Source organism: Onychomys torridus, chromosome 5, assembly GCF_903995425.1.
Source record: "Onychomys torridus chromosome 5, mOncTor1.1, whole genome shotgun sequence".
NCBI lineage: Eukaryota > Metazoa > Chordata > Mammalia > Rodentia > Cricetidae > Onychomys > Onychomys torridus.
Window position 1 is genome coordinate 68753204 of NC_050447.1, and position 14675 is coordinate 68767878.

The following is a 14675-nucleotide window of genomic DNA, read 5'->3' on the forward strand; positions in this document are numbered from 1 at the left end:
CAGTATGTAGAAGACAATTGCCAGATATTTACTATGTAGAAGGTAACTGCCATTAAAAAAAAAAAAAAAAAAAAAAAAAAGCTTGTTATCTTGAGTCTTCAGTACTAAAGTTATTCCTTCCCTATTCCCAACTAATGAAGTCAAGAAAAAGAAGAGTGGTCTACCTAGGATAAATAAAGCCTGCTAAGTCTATTTTGATTGCATAGTAAGTATTTATATAAGCCTCAAATAATGACCACAAAAGTTATTGCTATGAACTTTCTCTAATGATGCCATTTCCTCATTATAAACATAATATGAATTCACATTTATTTAGTTATGTGCAGTACATAGCCTTTCAATGCATTCTTTCTAAGTATTCTAAAAATATATTTGGTAAATAACCTGAAATTTTTAGACTTAGTTCTTTTCATTCAAGCGTAATATCACTGCCTTGTATTAGTATGAGTATGGATACTAAAACACATTTGACCCTTGACTAAGATTTGCATTATAAAATTTTCCTCAATTGATTCACATATTTTTAGATGAGGCATAAGTACTAGTGGATGCATAAATGCCTTCCTAGAGCTAATACATAATTTTACAGCTCTGCAATTCAATAATGCACACTAGCATGACTTTCTTCATAAACCAGTAAACTCCTTCCTACAATCATGAAAAGTGAGACTTTATTGTTTAAATCACTCAAGAAAACAGCAAAGCAGTAAGCCCCTCAGCTATGAATCAAAGTTAGGGTAACACTTTTAAAGATTCAGTTTGCTATATCCATAAACTGTACTCAGATTATGGAAGATACATAAGCAGCACACATTTACACAATGCAGAAATTGCATCAGCATATGCACGCACCACATGCTGCCTACACTGTAGTTAGCAGTGGTATGTAATCATAGTTCTGCCATCCTGTCACCTGACCCCAGCCCACAGGCTTTCTTCCTCATCTGTGCATTAGCCAGTGATTACCATTTCCAGATAACCCAATTATCCCAAGGAAATGAGTAGCATGGCAAATCTACAATCACATATAATCTCACGTTAGTTTCAGGTACACGTTCAAACACTTGATGGTACTGCATTAAATTTATTGGATTTGATTTCCCACCTTAGAAACTAAACATGCTGAATGTCAAGAGGGACAGGCAGCCAAATGTCACAGAAACACCAAGTAGCTAAAACATTCACAGAGGCCCCAGGAGTCCACATGCATTCATACTTGAAGCAACTACTCTTTGCCGAGAGGCCTATGTTTATATACATTTTTAATGATATCAAAGTACCCTACAGTATGTAATGCCCTCTTCCTACCATACCATAAGAAGCCAAATAAATCCTTAATTCTAGTGTTTAAGACATAAAGAATTTTCTCAGCACTAAAAATACTATCTTCAAAAACATTAACTGCTCAGCAGTTAAGAAAAATTACTGTTCTTCCAAAGGAACCAAGTTTGGTTACCATGACCCACATCATGTGGCTTACAGCTATCCATAACTCCAGCTCCAAGGGATATGCACTACTGCAATGTCTCTGTCTGGCCTTCTCAGCCACCTGCCCTCTGGCTGTACATTCCCACATGCAAACATATACAGTTACCCATAATTAAAAATAATATTTTTAAGTCAGGATAATAGAACTTACAAATATTGGGTATACTACAACCATATGAGGTAACAAGTGCACACCGTCTTACAGTTTACAAACACGCAAGCATGTATTAGAATTTAATGTGCAGACCCATAGAGCAACTCTTAGAAATGTGCTTATGAATGACACAGTGAGGTCACCTAGTCAAAGTTCTTTATGCTAATCACAGCTTCAAAATAGAGATCTGCTCCCCAGTCCCCATCCCCACCTACTCTCAAAGTCAATTTTTTTCAGCAACCAAGTGGCACAGTAGTAGCATGCAAGATCAATTACTCAGGCTCCCTCCTCCTCACCTAGTTACCCTTCACTGGAGAAGAGCAATGTCTCAAATACACAACTTCACATACTAAGTATTTTGTAGTATTTCTGCAAAATCCAGCATTTATCTTACTTTTCACATACTGGCTTTAGAAGGTGTGGCAATATGCCTTCCTGGAAAGGGGCAGAACTACACCTAACTGGAAGCTGTACAAACACATTTTCTTAGACAGCATAGCAGCGTAAGAAATGGACACCCAAGGAGGGAGGCTACTGGCCCCCAAATGACACATACCTGGAAACAGGTCACAGCTTCTGACCAAACATGCCAAACTCAGCCAAGGTTGTAGATCTATGGCTGCCTGCTGTCAGCCACTGGAACTGTGTGGTAATTACATTATTGCAACCAAAGATGACTAAACCAGAGATTAAGACCATGACGCTGGGACAAGAGAGCAAGCTCAGCAGCATGGAGCAAGTACCGCTTCTGCAGAAGACCAAATTTGACTCCCAGGACCCATGTCAGAGGGTTCACAACCTCCCCTAACTCCAGATCCAAGGGATCCAACACCTCTGTCCTCTGTGGGCCCTGGCATTCACACATATATGTACATACACAGATCCACATACATATACATCAATAAAAGTAAAATAAATTAACTAAACTGGGCGGCAATGGTGCACACCTTTAATCCCAGCACTCAGGAAGCAAAGGTAGGAAGGTCTCTGAATTCAAGGCCAGCCTGGTCTACAGAGCAGAGTTCCAAAACAGCCAGGACTGCACAGAGAAACTCTGACTTGGGGAGGGAAGGGAGGGTGGTAACAATGATGATAACAATAACAACAACAACAACAACAACAACAACAAAAAAAAAAAAAAAAAAAAAAAAAAAAACCACTGAAATTTCAAGTTAAAAATACTGTATTCAAAAATCTAGGTACAAACTTATTACAGGAAATAAATCTAAATAAGTAAAACACATAGAGGCTGGAAATTAAGGCATTAAATATGTAGAGTTGGCAAATACTGACTGAAACAGAGATGTGGCTATAAAACCTATACCATGTTTGTGCTAAGATGTAATCAGAAATGATCGTGGAGCTGGGGGCAAAGCTCAGCAGCAGAGCACTGGCCTGGCATATACAATCCCCAGCAGCATATCAGAAAAAGGAAAAAAGAAATATTTCACAGCAAGTTTGTCTGACTGTAAAAGAGAAAAGGGGAACTTATTCACAATGCTACTTGTAATCGCAAAAGAAACAAAATACAGAATTCTACAAAAGAATTAATTACATCATCTGTTTATCACTTAGCATTATGGAGCAGTAAAATCAACCAAAGTATGCATATCAACCCAAAAAAAAAGGCTCAGAAGTATTACTGATATATAGTCATGTCTACTATTTTATAAAAGTACATATCAAGGATACATGAAATCATTTGTATAATGTTCAGAATACATAAAGTTAACAATGTATTAGAGACATTTGCATACCTAATGTACTATAAAGAGAAGTAAAGGAATATGAGGCTGATAGTTCCTCAAGCCAGCAGTGAGCTGGGATAGGACACAGGTCATTCAGGAGCAGACTGGTAATGTCACTTAAGCTGAGGGAGGGAACTGAATGGATGTTACCATGTTAGTCTTTATGCAATATGTAATGTCTTTTATGAATCTTGCATCTTACAGCATTCTAATATAAAAAACAAAAACGTCCCAAAAGCACAGAAAATTAAATACAAGTAACATAAACATGGAGCTACAAGTATAAAGGTGTTAAATGTAGTTATAATTTCTAAACAGTAATTAAGAGGCAGAAACAATGGTAGTGACTCACTCATTCCTTAGGAGTAAAAGACAAAAATCAAGTGAAGGGCAGCCCTACTACAAGCTTCCATGTGGGATTTTGTGGGTTTCTTGTTTATGTGGAAAGATCTGATTAGACGTTTTCCATGGGCAGAACAGCTGGCTACCCAAAGAGCTACATCAGTTATACTGTCCAACCACTGGAGTGCCTCACCTCACCTTCACGGCTGTGTGACCCTCTAGAACCCTTTCCTAGTAGCTGATTTCTCTAAATTACTATTTGTTGAAAAGTCATTATTCTCCCCTCTCCCACAAAATGCTTAAAAAAATTTCCTTCATCGCAGCACTAATTATAATACCACAAACTTTTAAACTTAAATGTCCAATATTAAAGAACTGACTGGATTGTTCATTATTAACAGCCTCTCACAGCCATTAAAACTGTCTGGCAATTTAAGGACAGGAAATGAACATTGTGATGGCCTTTACATACCATCACAGAGTCATCAAGAAAGGAATGTCAGAAATGAAGCTTCATCCAAAGCAAATGTACTTCCTCAAAGGCTCACAAGCCAATACTTGTGACTACTGTTCAGTTTTTAAATTTAAAATAGATGATATGAGCTGGCATGGTGGCATATACCTTTAACCTAGCACTCAAGAGGCAGAGACAAGAAGAACTCTGTCAATTTGAGGCCATCCTGTTCTACAGAGCAAGTTACAGGCCAGCCAAGGCTAAAAAGATACTGTCTCAAATAGTAATAGTAATAATAATAATAATAATAATAATAATACAACTTTTTTAATTTAAATTAAAACAGACAACATACAAACTTATTAGGCATTCGATAAACCCTTCCCTAAGCAACTCCCAGGAGACAGACAGTATCTAGGCCCAGCCAACAAAGCTATAAACAAAATACTACCCCTTGCAAAGCTTAATTATAATAATTCTAGTACCTTCCCTTCTTAATTCAGTCATAGTTCATTAGTTCTACTACATATGCCAGGGCAGATTCCCAGATAATGTCTTCTTATTCTAGATGAAGAAATAACTCCAGTTAATACTAGAGTCATTATTCATTGAGACATATCTCACCCGAGTGGTTATATAATTCTTGGACTTTCTATAAACAATACTCTAGAGCAGCATATACCTATAAAACACTGCGCTAGATTCCCACAGCCTGTAGTCCAGTGAATCTGTCACTGCTACAGTGAAGAGGACTGTTTACTTTGCTCACTAAGTCAACAAAATACTTCCCACTAATGAGATCAAAGATGGGCCTGAGAATAAACGGTTGGTTTCAGCAGTTTGTTTACACATGTATGTTAATGATGCATAAGATAAGGATGAGGTCAAGTTTCCTCTCCTCAGGTAGAGTTTTAAGTTAGGTTTCCAGGAGGCTTATCAAATTCTAGTGGCTTTGTTTACACTGGTTAACGGGCATTTCAGAAAGCAAGTACCATTTCTAAATTCTCCTATTCTAACTGGTACAGAGAAGTAGGGGTATTCAAAGGTAGCTTATAATGCTATATTTGCTATATGCACTTGATATGACTATCTTATGAAACTGTACATAGCGGCTAAGCTCCACAAATAAAAGCTAAAATGAAGAACACAGTATCTTTCTTTTCAGAAGCCTGGTAGCATTCAACATGTCCATTAAAATCCCAGATTGCCCTATAATAAACACTAAAGCAGACACCAGATTTAAAAGTAGACATAATATCCAAGGGATTTATGATCAGTTAGATTCTAAACACCATAATACACTTATCTGCTCTTTCAAAAAATATTAATTCAACTGTACAATATATAAAAACTGTCCAACTAGCTTAGGACACAAAAAAGACAAATTTGATTCCAGTCATCCTAAAACAGAATTAAGTTCCGAAGAAAAGTGCCAACAGAAATGGATTGGCCGAATGGAAGTCAAGGGCTTCAGTGTATTCTCAGCACTGTATTACGTAAAAATAAGTAAACTTACAAGTCAGATGATGCAAACACACAGATCTGCAGGGTAGTGGGGATGAAACTGGAAGTCAGTAAGATGACAGTCTAAGGCCTCTCAAAGAAGCCACTGCAACAAGGTCACTTGGCCTCCCTGGGCGGTGTGTGCAAGGCCACAGCTAAGTTTTCCAGGCTGACTGGCACCCAGATGTATCATGAGATGTTGTACAAAAGATGCCCTGGTAAGCTAAATATAAAGTTGATGTGTGAATTAACAGTCCTGATACATTTTTGGTCTCATAAAATAAGGAAGTTGAAACACAATATTGAAGTTCTATTTGTAACTTGTGTTATTTATGACTTTAAAACTAATCCTAATTAAATGAGAAGCTGAGAAAGACTCTAATTTCTTTAGCATAAGCAAGATCAACAAGTCAACTATCACAGTAAATGAGGTATGAACTAACACAAACCAGTCTAAAATGTCCCATTAAAGGGGGTAGGGACAGATTTAACTGACCCCCGGGAGAAAAAAGTCACAGTGACCATTAATGGTGATGTAATCAAACACAACTATAAATTTAAGAGTTTAGATAGTGTCCTTTTAGCAATCCTCAATGATGACAATTTACCTTGAAGAGCAGTTTTTTGTTACTAGTCAGAAAAAAGAAAGCCTGAGGAATGAGCTTAGGATCCAAACTGATACTAAAGTGCTGACCATCAACAAAATATTATGTACATTGTTAAGGGGCTGTGTTCAATGTCTTTAAAAAGAAATTTCTAGAAAAAAATCTAAAACACTCTCTTCAGTAATTAATGTACATAATCTTTGAATATACACCATAAAACGCTGTTCTGAAAACTGCCCTAGTACTCCACAATCACGCCCTTCTACATATTTTCCAGTAACTAAGTATCTAGCTGGGTACAACATATGAAAGCTTCATAGGATGGGGAGCACTCGGGGTTAAACAGTGCTCATCAAGAAAGTGAGAAGATGAAGTTGGGGTCTTCAGAACCCATGTAAATGCCAGGTGGCCATGGCAAAGCATCCCTGGAGCACAGTGCATAACTTGACACTAGCAGAAAGAACAAACTCTGCTTCCGTTGAGACACTGCCTCAGTAAGTAAGGGAGAGTGATATAAGACTCCTGATACTGGCCTTGGATCTTCACACGTGTGTGCCTACACGTGTGCCTCTACACATAAGAATAAGCACACATACAGACATGCACACCATACACACAAACACATATAAGAAAAGGAAAGAAGGATCTGCATTTCCACAAAAGTTGATCCAGACCATTTGTCTCACTAGAAGACAAAGAATAGGCCAAACAATATACACTACATATAGTTTTAAGATATTAAAAATGCCAAAGATATAAACAAATGTTTTCTAAGTAACCACTAAAGCTAAATGTATTTCTACCTAGTGGTCAACAGTTCCATTCCTAGGGAAAGCCGAAAGGAAAGAGTTCATATATCCAACGAAATACACAAGAATGTTCACAGCAGCTGTATTATAGCAGCCAGTAACTGAGAACAATCCAAATGACTATCAAAAGTAGAATGGAGGGGCTGGAAAGATGACTCAGAGGTTAAGAGCACTGACTGCTCTTCTAGAGGTCTTGAGTTCAATTCCCAGCAACCACATGGTGGCTCACAACCATCTTTAATGAGATCTAGTGCCCTCTTCTGGTGCGCAGACATACATACTGTATACATAATAAATAAATCTTAAAAAATAAATAAAAGTAGAATGGATAAACTAAGAAATAGTCATGGATTAGGCCACCACTTTGGCAATCTGTATTTTCTATTAATAGCTACTGCAGTATGACCCTGCGTGATTTTGTTAGAATCTTGTCTCTCCCAGTCAAGAAATGGGGCCATCTTCCCTTTCTTTACAGGATGGGCATTTTACAACTGCCTGGAGTAGTAATTAATACACAATGGGCATTAATACCACACACATAAGGGCCAAGTCTAAGTGACAAGAACAATACAGCATCTGTGTGGCTCACCCCCAATCTCTATAATCCTCTCTCTTTTTCTTGGACTCCAGCCGCACAGCTCATGTGAGCACCGTCAAGCCACACTGCAAGGCTGTATCTATGTGTCCCATCACCAACCCTCAGACAGAGAAGTGACCCTTCACACAACACGAGGCCTGGCCTTCAAGCAGCCCAACCTGAAACTGAGTGAAACAGACATAAGCATTGCCCAAATTGCGGATCTGTGAAGAAAGCAAATAATCCCACTGTTTAGATACACTTCTGAACCATTTTTTAGATAGCCAGGATAACTAAAACAAGTACTGGACAATAAACAGAAACAGCTGCATACAACATAAATGAAATTCACTTCCACAATACAATGCTGAATGAAAGAAGCCAATATAAAACAGTATCTGCTGCATGACATGTTTCTATGAAAAACTACAAGATGCAAAAGTAACCGACGGTGACAGAAAACTAAGTCCTAGCTAGATACAAGACAGAGAGAGGGTATTGATTGGAAACAATTGTAATGAACCTCTGGGACACCAGAAATACTCATCATAAATATACATTATAAAAATTCTTCAGGATGTACATATAAGACTATTACACACTGTAGTATGTATACTGTATAACTTTTTCAAAATATATCCAAGAACTGAGACGATACTAAGGAATGAGCAATCACAGTCCAAAAGAAATTAAGAATCCAAAATGGAGAGTATAATACCCTAGGGCTTCTTTATCCCAAGAAATTGCTGCCTGATCAAAACAGGTGCCTGAGAGGTTACACTGTACTCAGGCAGCCCTGAACACTAAGAAGGCAACGTGCCAGTGTGAGAAATACCACAGGAACCATCCCCTTGATTTCAATTAAGACCTCAAAAACCCAAACCCCCAAAGAAAGGACAACTTGAAAGTAAACTAAACCCAAGGATAGGGAGCAGGAGACAGGACGATGCCTGGGCTCATTGGCCAGCCATCCCAGCCTTATCAGCAAGGCCAGGTCAGAGCCACTCTCAAAAGACAAGACAGGTGGTTCCTGAGGGACAATGACCTCTGGCATGCACATGTGCCCACATTCGATCCTGTGCTCACACCTCCTGCATGCACACTAACACCCACACACAAAATAATAATAATAAAATAATATATCAAAATTAGGTAAACACTGAGACTAGTAAAATTTATAATCCCAAACTAAAACAAAAAAGAAAAAGAAAAATGGAAATGTCATTTTTTTTTCCTTTTTTGAGAAAGCAAAGCAACCCTAGAAAGTATTATAAAAATAAACTGCCCAGGTAAGACAAATTTCTAAAACTAGTCTCCACACCTATTCAATATTTCCTTTTGTGACTTAGTTTTTAAATTTTTATTTCACCTTGTCTTATCTTACTACACATATACTAAAAATTAAACTGCATGAAAACCAAACAAAGTAAAACCAGGCAAAGAGTTTCTAGAGCAAATAAGTACTGCATCCACGCCATTGAATATTTCACCCCGGTAACATGGCTAACTGTAAATTAATATACTAAGCAGTTTTAAGATGACAGTACACCCTAACACTCTAGCATTTTTCTTATTACTATTCACTTGTTGATATAGTGGAAGGTAAATTCCAGGGGGAAAAATGTAACTTCTGCTACACTCCTATCGATGTCAGGAAGACACAGGTGCGATGTGGCCCTCTGTCACAAGATAACTAAGTCCTCTCTTTAGAGCCAAAACCACTCGAGGAGACACAAAACTCCAGAGTCAATCTTGATCGTACTACAAGCAAATGAAACATGAACACTTACTAGACATTTTATTACAGGACAGATCACTCCTAAAGCTTCGTGAAGAGTGGGCCATGTTTAAATAAGGTAGTCTAAGCTGATGAAAATGGAATTGAAGAAAATCGACAAATCCTTACAGCCATTATGTCTGTGAGGAAATCGAAGTGTATTTTATTTGGCATTTAATCCAAGTTTTACAGCTACAGAATCTAACATGTAGCCCAAGTGTTCTAAGAGAGGAGACGGAGGCGGACAGTCTCGTACGGCCATGAGGGTCAAGCCGACCGACTCACTTTCTGTGGTGACTATGAAGAAACAAGTTCAGATGATGAGAGAATGGTTCGGGAGCATCTCTTCACACCAATGATGACAGCACACGGCCATGCAGGGGACTGATTCTCATGTAACACCACATCAATCTCCCCAACTCTGTTACTATGTGCACACTCTTTCCTCACCCTCACAGTATCCTAATTTTCCAAAGAAAAGTTTTTTCAAACTAAGCCAGCCGGGTGGCGGTGGCACATGCCTTTAACCCCAGCACTTGGAAGGCAGAGCCAGGCAGATCTCTGGATCTCTATAGAGTGAGATCCAGGACAGGCACCGAAACTACTCCAAGAAACCCTGTCTCGAACCCCCCCCCCCAAAAAAAAACCTAAGTCGTGAGGTGATGAGCAGGTAAAGGACACTAACCAGGCAAGAATGTCTCTGACTCTAATCCCCACGCCCTCTAGTCCTGGATGCTATATGGAAGTGTGCTACAGGTCAGACTTCACATTGTGAGTCTTACGTTGACTGCAAAATGGTAGAAACCTTTTAGAGGGAAGCCAATCCTCTAATATATAATTAGATCACATCTGTAAAATGGAAAAATGCTCTTCACAAATTACACCGAAGGGACAAGTTGTAAGTCTGTGGTAACTAGTCTGAATTGCACTAGTTACTAAACAAGGGGGGCGGAAGTAGGATTAAATTCAAAATCCAGAAGCTGTCCCGTTCTCTCTACCTGAGGTGGCAATCCTCAGTTGTAGTCTTCTCAATTCCTTGGCTGACTTCTGAACTTCCTTAACATTCCTCAACTTTTCACCAAAACAATTTTGTTCCCAATTTGTTATGAGGTTGAACTCACTAGCTTTCTTCACCCATCTTAAGTGGCTACAAACTGTCAAAGATAAGCCAGTGCAAACTGCCTGGCACTAGAGACCCAGACTGGATTTGCTGGTTCCCATACAATGCCTGAAGATGATCAGTCAATGTACACCCAACACCGAGCCTGACACTTGTCCTTACTGACTTGTTTAACCAGACCAGCCGTCCTCCCTGAGGGTTACCTGCAGAACAAAACACTGTCAGGGAAGAATGGAGGCTGGAGAGGTGGCTCACCAGTTAGGAACACTTGCTGCTCTTCCAGAGGTCCCAGGTCTGACTCTCAGCACCCACGCACGTGATGGCTCACAACCATCCATAACTCCAGCTCCAGGGGACCTGACACCCTCTTCTGACCCCCAAGGGCAACAGGAACATGTGTGGTGCACATACATAAATGCCAGCAAAGCACTCATACACATAAAATAATACATCTTTAAAAATATTTCTAAGGGGAAAGGTGTAATGGATTACACTCACCAGAACCACAACCCAGAGCTGTACAGTCTAGTTAAAAACTGAGTAGCAGCCAGCACCAAGGCTCAGGACCCAAACTCTGAAAGTTTGACAAAGGATGCTTCCTGAATACCTCTGTTGAGAACTCACGGGTTCTTTAACTCAGGACACCTGTCCTTGCAACGAGGTCCATGTAGTTTAGAAGTTAATTTACACTGTTATCAGTATCATTTCCGTTTCCATTTTGACTTATAGCTTAATGGCCTACGGAGAGTAGAAACTAGGATCAGTCACCCACCTCAAGGAGTGAATGACACCATACTTCTCTTATAAAATTATGGCAAACTAGAAAATATTCTGTCAATTGTGGGGTCTTAGGGAGAAAAGCAATGAGACACTGCTGTTCATCCTGTGCCAGTTTACTGATTACTAAGATAACAACGAAAAGAGGGAAAAAAATTAAACTCTGGCTTAGTCCCCCCTCCAACCCCTGACCAAAACTTTCCAAAGATTCAAGATGGGAAGGACTTGGCCAGAGGTGATCTCAAACATCCTGCAAAACTTTTCTAAGCTATGAAACATTAACTGTCGGGGAGACGGAGTCAGGGACGGGGGTGAAGAAAGGAAAGAAAAAAAAAGAAAGAAAGAAAGAAAGAAAGAAAGAAAGAAGGAAGGAAGGAAGGAAGGAAGGAAGGAAGGAAGGAAGGAAGGAAGCTGATCCACGATTGGATTCTTCCAGCAGGGAGACTCGGGACAGTGTCCTCATTACTACCATTCACGTGGCATTATTCCTAAAGACTAGGTATTGGCCCAATTTACTGAGCCTTTCCAATCCATATGGCACAAAGTATATTAAAGTCTTCTAAAAACTCATATAGGGTAGAGGAGATGAATGAAGAGACTCGACTAATGCACGCTTTATTCGAAAATGTCGTGATGTCAGCTAACACCTTGCAAGCGAACTTTACAAATAAAATGCATCTGTTGATTAAAAAGCGGGTGGCTAGGTAGGTGGTAGGCACAGCCCAGAGACAGCCAGTGTTCCACTTACATGAACGTCCCACCATGGAGTCCGACTCCTCTCATTTGCTGGCATTAAGACACCTGCGAACTACCGTGCTCCGGGAGCTCCCAACTATCCCGCAAAACTTTGCAAGGGCGCACAGATTTCCAGGCTTTCCAGATCCCTCCCTCACGCCCATCCTCCCCCGAGGCTGCTCCAAACAAAGTTCCTGCGGCATCCCGGAGATCGTTTCAGAGAACCAACTTTGCCTGGGTCCTGCCCACTCGCGCTCCCGCAGGACGCAACTGAAACTTGTGAGGGAGACACGTCTCCCCGGGGACCGAAACTTGCCACGGGAAGGTAGGGGGGGGTGGGGGGGGAGGATGGCGGCCAAAGGGTTCCGCCTCCCAGAGGGGGCTGCACGCAGCGCTGGGCCCTTCCCGGCCCCCGGCCCGCGCCCGCCCGCCCGCTTGCCAATCACGCCGCAGACCCCCGGCGCGCGCGGCACGCCGTGCGAGCTCTCGAGGAGCCGGCCCGGTCCAGGCCGCACCGCCACCGCGTGCCCTCTGCCCGGGGCCGGGAATGGCGGCGTCCGGCTGCCTGGGGCCAATTCCGTCCCAGCCCCCTCGCCTTAGACCCCGCCAGCCTCTCTAGCAGCGACCGAGGAGAAAAGGAAGTTACCTCTGGGTGGTCCCGGCGGCGGCCAGTCGCGGGAGACCGAGCGGGTCCGGCGCGGTGGCGGCGGCTACCGCAGTGCCCTCCGCCCCATTGTCTCCCTTCCAGGAGGCTCCCGGCGAAGCCGAGCCCGGGAACCAGGAAGTTCCCCGGCGCGACACCTCCTGCCGCCGCCGCCGCTATGGAAACGGCCCCCGCCTTCCCCAGGGCGGCTCGCCCGGGACCCCGCCTCCTCGCCGCCGGCCCCGCCCGCTTCACCGGCCGCCAACAGTCGCTGCTGCGGCCGCGGCGGCCGCCGCCATCTTGGCGCGGGCAAGCGGCCCCTGCCTTCCCGGCGGCACGTGCGCTGCTCCCGCGCTCCCGCCGGGCGCGCTCCCGCCGGGCTGCAGGCCGAGGCCGAGCCCCCCGCCCCACTGCAAGAAGCGAGGTGTGCGGACCTGGCAGCGCCCAGGGATTGCTACCGAACTGCAGATGGTGCAGTGTCTTACATTTGGGAGCGGGCAGAAGAGCAGGGGTCTCAGTTTGCATCTGGGGGCCAACTGCTTCCCAGCCTTGAGACCTTGCCCACTGCACTTGGTTTTCTCCCCCTTCCGTGAAGGGGGATGGTAACCATACCTGCTTCGTGGAGTTGTTCCCTGCACGAGCGAGTGCTTGGTAGTGTGTGCACAGTGATAATCTGTCAATAGAGTGGCGCTGTTACTGACAAGGTCAATTTCCAGGCATTTATGCCAAATGATCAGCACAACTTAAAGTAGGCTACCGTGTGCGAGCCTTTTGCTGCCTAAAACGTGTTCATGTTCATCTCTGTCCCATCTTTCTCTGGGTCAGCCTTCTTTTGTGTGTCGTGGAAATTGTCAAGAGTTTTAATCTCCAGAGTCCATTAAGAGCTGCTGTAAAAAGGATGATGTAAACTTCCCAACACTACAATTTGCTGACAGTAAAATGATTTATTCAATGGAAGCTACAAAAGTTTGAGTGTGCGAATAACTGAAAGGCTTCTGTGCTTGTTTCCAGGAACTAGAATTACTAAAGCTGGCAACTCTACACTGTTGTTACTCTTTCCCTAGCTGGTGAAACCTGACATTCATGACTGCGTGCTGTGTGCAATTAAGGACAGAAGGGAAGGAAGGGGAGGCTGAGTGGCCAGCCGGCCGGCCCTTCCTCTGCATGCAGACTTTAACACCTGTGAATAAATTGGGCCTTGGTTGGCTTCTAGGGCCCTTCTGTCTCTCAAATGTCACCTTAACCACTTTACATTGTTGGGGAGGCAGGGGCTGCAAGTGGCACCCAGGGCTTTTTGAACACGCACATACACACACACACTTCCATTGATCTGCATTCCCAGTTTAAAGACAATAAGATAATAAAAATGTATGCTTTTATTTGGGTTTTCACTTAAACCAGCTTCGCAAGTACTACTTTTAGGGGGTCTTGTTGTTTTGTTTATTCTGGTATGTATAAAACGGCACAACCGATTTGATGGAAGGATGTGGGGAATTTGTCAACACCCCAATATTTCTCCAAAAGGTATATAATTCCCACGTTAGCAAATCACTAAAGCATTCTCCGTTTGTGACGGGACCCACCCCTCCCATGTCTTTGGACACACATTGTACCTGCAGATTGCAGAAGTCCTCCAAAAACTGCCTCCTGAATGAAACAGCAGTGTTTGAACTCCCGTCTCTGTGAGATACCGTGGGAACCCCCCAGAGACTCAAAAGAGAGCTCATTCAGAAATATCACTGCAAATATGAGATGGAGGAACACCCCTGGTCACAAGCTTATTTCACAAACTGAAGCAAAAGTTTCACATTTTTTGTGTGTAAATCAGTCTGATAGTACTGTATTCTGGACTTAATTGTCAGCACTATTGACCCCACTTCAGACTTAGCACTCTGACTCTGTAATATGAATATTCAGAAATACATTCAACAATGAGGGTGGCT

General features: G+C 42.2%; 1 protein-coding gene across 2 annotated transcripts in view; it reads right to left on the minus strand.

Annotated features, from left to right (window-relative positions):
• The window catches only part of Usp6nl (USP6 N-terminal like), a 142158-nt gene extending 129142 nt beyond the window's left edge, over positions 1–13016 (minus strand). The window contains exon 1 of one of the 2 annotated variants that reach the window (XM_036188226.1): positions 12736–13016. The gene's annotated coding sequence lies outside the window, so the exon portion shown is untranslated. The remainder of the gene's footprint in view (positions 1–12735) is intronic. The other variant, XM_036188225.1, reaches the window with a different exon arrangement.
• Between the last annotated feature and the right edge of the window lie 1659 nt (positions 13017–14675).